This window comes from Pan troglodytes, chromosome 16, assembly GCF_028858775.2.
Source record: "Pan troglodytes isolate AG18354 chromosome 16, NHGRI_mPanTro3-v2.0_pri, whole genome shotgun sequence".
NCBI classification, from domain to species: Eukaryota; Metazoa; Chordata; class Mammalia; order Primates; family Hominidae; genus Pan; species Pan troglodytes.
The window spans coordinates 81,263,378-81,271,581 of record NC_072414.2 but is presented as its reverse complement, the minus strand read 5'-3'; the positions used below and the strand labels follow the sequence as shown (position 1 = coordinate 81,271,581).

General features: G+C 47.2%; 1 non-coding gene across 1 annotated transcript in view; it reads right to left on the bottom strand.

Moving 5' to 3' along the window:
• The window catches only part of LOC112205615 (uncharacterized), a 34,040-nt gene extending 26,396 nt beyond the window's left edge, over positions 1–7,644 (bottom strand). The window contains exon 1 of the transcript XR_010151514.1: positions 7,453–7,644. This is a non-coding gene — a transcript (uncharacterized LOC112205615). The remainder of the gene's footprint in view (positions 1–7,452) is intronic.
• Between the last annotated feature and the right edge of the window lie 560 nt (positions 7,645–8,204).

Genomic DNA, 8,204 nt, shown 5'->3' with positions numbered 1-8,204 from the left:
CCGCGATGTAACACCCCTCATTTTCCATGCTGGGTAAAGACAAAAACCCTTTACAACCTGTTTCTGGAACTTGTCAGCAGCTGCCAAGAGGAGCATGTTAATTAAACGTCGGCAAAGATGGAAGCCGGAGACCCTGGCTCTAATTGGACAGTTTGCTTCACCGGATTGAAAAACATTGTGACAAAGGAGGAGGTGCGCGGCGCTCGGCAGGGGTGCGGCGTGGCGGGGAGGGAGCTGTGGCTTTGATTTCAGCTGATCTGAGCCCCAGCCTCCCTCCCCCAGCAGAGCCGCCTGGCCCAGCCCCATATGCCTATGAAGGGCCTGGGAGGGGCCCGCAGCGTGAGAGGGTGCGGGGTGGCGTGGGGGGCGGGGTGCGAAGGGGTGCTGAACCCCCCCCAGGGGGGGTTCCTGAAGCCCACCTCCCACCCCTCCCACCCCAATCCCAGGCACCACCAGGCCAACAGTATTGGGCCCAACCCAGAGCCAGGCTTTTAGGGCTCTGGGGCTCACCCCTCCTCCTGATCACATGACCTGGGTCCTGGGGGCTGCACAGGGAGGGGAGGGGGCCAGCGCTGGCTTCCAACTCCCTCCTGTGCAATGTGCAGGCTACACTAAGAGCCTATGCCCAGCGCGTCTGTTACCAGTTGAGGATAGTTGTCCAAGTTCTTGGCATTTTGAACAAAGAATTAGACAAAATGCACAAAGCAAGGCAGCAAAAGCAGAGATTTATTTTAAACGAAAGTACACTCCACAGGGTGGGAGCGGGCTCGAGCAAGAGGCTCAAGAGCCTGGGCTACAGGATTTTCTGGGGTTTAAATACCCTCCAGGGGTTTCCCATCTGTTCACTCTATGCACATAAAGTAGTGGCCCGCGACCAGTCTGATTGGTTGCGGGAGGGAACCAATCCGAGGTACTTTCATTTCCAACTGCCAGGCAGCAACTGCCATGCAGAAAAAGGAGGGGTTGAAAGGGAGTAGCCTCTGATATCCAGTCAGCATGCATCGAACTTAGGTTCCCTGCCTCTAGACCCTATTCTCCTGCCTCATTTCCCCCCTGAGAGACATGATCCCCAGAAATCTTTATGGGAGACAGAGTGACTGATGGTCTTTCTTCTGTAACTGCATCACCCTGACTTGAGGTGCAGTCCCTACCTATTGGGGATCCCCGAACTCCTGCCTTTATCTATCGAGTGGAGACTGGGTAGTTTCTTGATGGCCAGGGGTGCTGCCTTCATTTGGAACAGGCTGGAAACCTTGTCACAGGATCATCTGAAACTTGATGGTCTCTAGGTGAGAGGAAATGAATTTGGTTAAAAGATTTAATGGGAACTTCAGGGGGTGGATACCTATGCTGTCAGGAATGTTTGTTATAGGAATGAATTACAACAGTCTGCTTAGTTACTACAAAGGAAGTGATTCCAATCGTTTGAAAGAAAGCAGCTAAACTGCAAGAAATCTGAGAACATGGCTGGTATTATCCAGCCTACAGTAACTATGCAACAAAAACACCAAGGAAAGTTGGTAGGCATTTACTTGTCTTTTGACTGTCTGATGGAAACTTCAGGCTCCTGGTCCTGGGCTTCAGGTATCACAGACTTGATCCTTTAAAGATGTATCCAACTATCTAATCCTAGTACCTTGACCATAGAAGGCATAGCTAGTACCACTAAAAACGGTCCCTTCCATTGGGGTTGCAATTGTTGAGCAGGTGATCCCTCCTTCTATGTTTTAACAAGTACCTTATCCCTTAGCCTGATTTTGGGTTGCTGGTTAGTTCCCGGTATGGTGGGGCCTTTGAGTTCCAAACTTTTGTAAAGCCTGCTGAAATTGTCTTAAGTTAACTAGGTATCTTACTAAACTGGCTGTTACTGGATCAGTAATTAAATCACTAGTTAAGAATGGCCTTCCATATAACATTTCATAGGGGGTTATATTAATTTTTGCTCTAGGGGTATTACGGATCCTTAAGAGGGCTATAGGCAGTAAGCTGACCCAAGTTTTTGATGTTTCCTGACATAGTTTAGCTAACACTCATTTTAGAGTTTGGTTAGCCATTTCTACTTTCCTGGAGGATTGAGGCCTCCATGCTGAATGTAAATAGTATTTGATTCCAAGAGCCTTAGCAACCCCTTGAGTTATTTGGGAGATAAAAGATGTGCCATTATCACTTTGGAGGCTCTGAGGTAACCCAGACCGGGGGATTATTTCTTTTAAGGGAAACTTTATAGCCTCATTAGCCTTCTCTGTTCTGGTAGGGTAAGCTTTGACCCAACCAGTAAAGATATCTATTAGCACTCACAAAAACTTGTATCCTCTGCAAGCTGGCATATGGGTGAAGTCTAATTACCAGTCTTCCCCTGGGTAAGTTCCTCTCCTCTGGTCTGGTTCTATTAGAGGAGGCATTTTGTTTCCTGGGTTAAGTGCACACAGTGAGCAGGCTTGACAGGCCTGCTTAACTACCGAAGCTAAGTTAGGCCCAATGAAGAGCCTGTTAACCATGGCCAGGGTGGCATCTCTCCCCATATGGAAGGAGTCATCCAGGGTTTTTATAATTCTCCATTGGGCTGTTTGAGGGAGATGTATTTTTGATCTCATATACCACCAGGATCTTTTTTTTTTTTTTTTTTTTTTTTTTGCCCCCCTTGCTCCTTTATTAACTGTTCTTCCTGTAGTGTGTATTTGGGATCCACTGGGAATCATAGAAAGGAATCAGTGCTAGGATCTGTTGGGATTGCACCCTGAGGGATGTGGCTTTGGCTTCTCTATCGACCTTTCTGTTCCCTTGTGCTATAGGGGTTAAGTCCCTTTGATGCCCCCTACAGTGGATTATAGCTATGGCCTGTGGCAGGTGTATTGTTTCCAATAGCTGAAGAATTTCAGGCCCATGCTTTATGGGGGAGTGTTTGCTAGCTAGTAGTCCCCTTTCTTTCTAGATTGCAGCATAAGCATGAACCACAAGGAATGCCATATTTAGAATCTGTATAGATGTTAAGCTTTTTATTTTGTCCCAAAATTAATGCTCGGGTAAGAGCAATGATTTCAGCCTTTTGTGCTGATGTGCCAAGGGGCAGTGGCTGGGCTTCCATAAGGGTGTTGTGATTGACTATTGCATACACAGCTCAGTGTTCCCCATTTGACACAGAACTGCCACCTGTGAGCAAGTCCTCAGAATCTGGGAGAGGCTGATCTTTTAAATTAGGCCAGCTAACATATGCATGTGCAATGACTGGCTCGCAGCAATGATCTGCCATTGGGCCTATGGGTATCAATGAAGCTGGATTCAAAGTGTTACAGGTTTTAAGGGTTACATCTGGATTGTCTAGGAGCATGGCCTGGTATTTGGTTAACCTTTCCCCCATCACCCAGATGTGTCCTTTTATCTCTAAGACTGACTTTACCTGATGGGGGGTTAGAACTTCCAGTGATTGGCTCAGGGTGATTTTAGTGGCTTCCTCCACTAACATAGCAATGGCTGCTGTTACCCACAGGCAACTTGGCCATCCCAAGGCCACTCTCTCCAACTTCTTTGAAAAGTAGGTGTTTGGTCTGGGTTCTGATCCTAATTTCTGGACTAGCACTCCCACAGCTATGCCATTCGTCTCTGCTACATACAAGCGAAGGGCTTAGTTAGGTCTGGGATCCCAAGAGCTGGAGCCTGGGTAAGGGCCTATTTTAGCTTGGCACAGGCTTCTCTCATTTCCAGGGTCCATTCCATTAGCTCATTTTCAGGCCTCCTTGTTGCTTCATACAGGGGCTTTGCTATGAGCCCTAAATTTGGTACTCATATTCCACAAAACCTGGCCATTCCCCAAAAAGAATGAAGCTGCTGCTTGGGGTGGAGGGGCCCAAACCACATATGGCTTGCACTCGTTCTAGGGATACTTGCCAGGTTCCAGGTGTTAAGATATACCCTAAACAGTGGACCTGTTGGAGAGTAATCTGAGCCTTCTTTTTGGACACTTTGTATCACCTGTCAGCCAGGAAATGTAAGGTTTTTATAGTATTTTGGTCAGAAGCCTCTTGGGTTGGGCTACACACAAGAAGGTGATCCACATAGTGGAGTATACTCCCATCCTCCAATTGCAGACCCCTCAGATCCCTCTCTAAGGGTTGGGCAAAGAAGTGGGGGCTATCCCAAAAGCCTTAGGGGAGCACTGCCCAAGTGTTTTTCTCTGGTATTAGGATTTTCCCATTCAAAGGCAAAAGGGTATTGGGACTCTGGAACCAGAGGAATGAAGAAGAAAGCATCTTTTAGGTGTAGGACTGAGAACCATTTTGCATCCCCTGGTACCTGAGCCAGTAGGGTATATAGATCCATCATCAATGGGTGGAGAGAGATAACAGCCTCATTAATTATTCTGAGAACCTATACTACCCTGTATTTCCCCAAAAGCTTTTGAACGGGTAAGATGGGGGTGTTGCGGGGAGAATTGCAAGGTTTTAAGAGCCCATGGGTAAGTAATACCTCAACTATGGGTGCTAGGCCTTTTCTTGCTTGCAGCTTAATTGGGTATTGTTTTCAATTGGGAAAATAGCTGGGGTCTTTAAGCCATATTTTGACTGGCACTGCTGTTTTGGCCTTCCCTAGTTTCCCAGTATACCATACTAGTGAGTTAACCTGTTCATTAATGTGGTCTGGGACATTGTATTTTCTACTATTAGCAATTTCACCAGGTGATGCTTAAATTGTAGTAGTGCCCCTATTTTAACCATAGTATCTCTTCCCAACGGGGGGACTGGGCATCTTGGTACTACTAGAAATTCCTGTTGGAAGATTTGTTTCTCAAATTGACAAATCAAAGGAGGAGTAAACAATCTTTTTTATGGCTTTCTTTCCATTCCCATAACACTCATGGACAGGGAAGAAAGTTTTCCTGTATAAGCAGTAAGAACAGAGTAATTTGCCCTTGTATCAAAAAGAAAATGAATTTGGGTGCCCACGACATACAGAGTTACCAGGGGCTTCTCAGTAGTAATTACGATATTCCTGGACAGGGGCAGTGAGGAAGACCTGGGGCCCCTTCAGTCTTCATCTGATTCCTCCTTGTGCACAGCTAGAGTTTTGCCTGATGAAGCTCCTTGGTGGGAGCAAAGGTAATCAATCCTCCAGTGCCAGGGGTCATAACTGGTGCCCTCACATTTTCAGCAGGGGCCTGGAGGGGGAGTAGTACAGTCCTTTGCCCATTTCCCAGTTTTCTTGCACTTGAAGCAAGAGCCCTTTCTGGCATCATCCTTATGGCCCTTTGGGTTTCCCTTGGATGCTTTTCGGGCATTCAGGGCATTGCCAATGATGGCTGCCATACTTTTGGCTTGCTATTTTTCTTTACTCTGTTCCCTTTTTCCTTCCACCAGATCACGATTGTTATACACCATAAAGGTGGTATCAAGAAGCTGATTATGATTAGTTTGTGGCCCCATCTGTAGCTTTTGGAGCTTATGTCTAATGTTTGGGTTGGATTGTTGAATGAATTGTGCCACTGATATTTTGCTTTCGGGAGAGGAAGTGTCCAGATTAGTATATTTTTTAAAGGCTTCCTTCAGTCTGCCATAAAACATGGCTGGATTTTCCTCCTTGCTCTGTGTAACCTCACTTTATCATAATTTACTGCCTTAGTTATTCCCTTTTTCATTCCTCCAAGGAGAGCCTCAAGAAATTTAGCCCAGTTGTTCATTCCCACAGGTGTGTTATAGTCCCAATTAGGGTCAGTAGTGGGGACTGTGTCTGGGCCCAGGTGATTGCCCTGAGGGTTTTGGGCAAATAAGTTATCTGCTTCCTGGCGGGCAGCCTCAAAGATTCGTTCCTTTTCCAAAGGGGTGCAACAAGTTGCTAGAATGAATTGAACATCTCTCCATGAGAGATCAAAGGCTAAGGTCCAAGTTTGGAACCCATCTGCGAATTTCCTGGGATTCTCGGAATAGCTTCCTTGCTTTTCCTTACATTGTTGTATATCAGTTACAGAGAAGGGGGCCTGCACTAGGACTGGCCCCTCAGCTCCTGCTACTTCCCTAAGGGATAGCAGGGCTGGCGGGAGAGTTGAATATGGTGTTCTTCTCCAAGTGTGAGGGGGACTTAGTAGGGTCCCCGGTGTTGTGGTTTTAGCCTCAGGAGCACTTGGCAAGGGGCTATATGGGGGTGGTTTCTGTCACCCTGAGAGATAGGTGGCCCTTGTAAAAAGGGGTTGTCTGTATCTAGTTCTGCCTTTGGACTTTCCTTTGAGGGGATTATTGGGTTTCAGTATAGTGCCATGGAGGCCTGTACATATGGGATTTCTGACCATGTGCCCTGCCTTTTACAAAATAGGTCTAATTGCAGGATGGTGTCATAATTAAGGCTACCATTGACCACCCGCTGTTCCGGGCTGAGCAGCTCATAATGAGGTAAAACAGTATTGCAGAAAAAAAGAATCATACATTTTCTCTTTAGATTGTCAGGGTAAAGTTGATTTCAGTGGTGGAGGATGTAGCCAAGCAGGGTACCAGGTGAAATAGATGGAGAGTGGCCCATAGAGGAATCAGGTGGAATCGATGGAGAGTTGCCTATAGTGGTCTGGAAAAGAGAAGAGGACTTTGGAAAGTGGAGGGCCCATTAGGTGACCCAAATTTTACACGGGTCATCCCCCTGGAAAAATTCTGGGCCCTGAGTGGGGTCCTGGGGGGCATCCCTCTTTAGGGCCCCATCTTAGTCTGTCGGACGTCTCTGACCTTAGATCTGACACCACTATGGAATGGTTTCCTCCACCACTGATGGCCCACTATGAACTTGCCCTCTTGTCCCTGGATGAAGGCCTTGATTTCTAGAAATTAATTTTCAGTCAAACCTTTGGATTTTTTCCTATCCCACTTAAAACAATTATTTAACTTTCTAAATTTAGGCAAGATTAAATTGTACATAAATTCCCTTTTATGAATCCCCCCGCATGACGCATGACACACACAAACCATCTGCGCAAACCCTCTGACTTGTCCTTAGCCAGTTAAGTAGGGGAAGGGAAGAATTTAGCATGAGGAAACAAGGTTTAAGTCGCCTGAAACATGAGTTCACCCTGGATGGGCTGCCACTGCCAACTGCATCACACGGAGGGTTCCGGGATGATAACTGGACAAGACGGAAAAGAGCCCTTCCCCCTTCCAGGCAGGCAGCTATCCCCGGTCACTCCTTGGCCTTCAGGTAACACCAGAGAGTGGTCCTGGCCAGTTGCCCTCAATTACTAAGGAGCTGCTAGGAAACGGCCGCTGAAAGACTGAAAAAGAAAAGGACTTGGTCCCTCACCCAAGCCGGGCAGTTGGGGGTAGGCGCTTCCACATAGAAACCTTTTGTTTTCACCAGAGAGTAGCCCTGGCCACAAACCTGCAGTTGCCTCTGTGCATAGGCGCTATCCCCTGAGGGTTCTGAGTTGGAAAGGAAAAGAGAAAGAGGAAAAAGAGAAAAATAAATCCTAAACTTTGGGCTTACCTCCTGGCTGGTTCCCCAACATATGTTACCAGTTAAGCGTAGTTGCCCAGGTTCTTGGCGTTTTGAACAAAGAATTGGACAAAACACAAAAACAAAACAAGGCAGCAAAAGCAGAGATTTAACTTAAACGAAAGTACACTCCACAGGATGGGAGAAGCCTGGAGCAAGTAGTTCAAGAGCATGGGTTACACGATTTTCTGGGGTTTAAATACCCTCTAGAGGTTTCCCATTGGTTCACTCTATGCAAATGAAGTAGTGGCCTACAACCAGTCTGATTGGTTGCTGGAGGGGAAGAGTAGGCCCACGACCAGTCTGATTGGCTGTGGGAGGGGACCAATCAGAGGTACTTTCATTTTTCAATTGCCACACAGGCAAAGGAGGGGTTGAAAAGTCAGTAGCCTCTGATAGCCAGTCAGCATGCATCGGCCTTAGGTTCCCTGCTTTCGGACCCTATTCTCCTGCCTCACCTCCCTGGGAGAGATCTGGGTTGAGGCCCCTCTTTCCAAAACCAGCACTGGGTCACATGATCAGGTAGATCTGACAAACGTGGGCAACTGAGAAGCTCCTCCTGTAAAGTGAAGGTCCTTAGAGAGCCCTGCAGAGCCCGAGTTTCTCTCCACAGGGATACAGGGGGTGCACACAGAGACTGCCCCATTGGTGTGTTTGATGGTTGTTGTTCAAGTCCCCTCTTTGTTCTTGACTTGTGAACATTGACACAGCCTGGCAGGGAGCACTGACTGCGCTGGGCACCA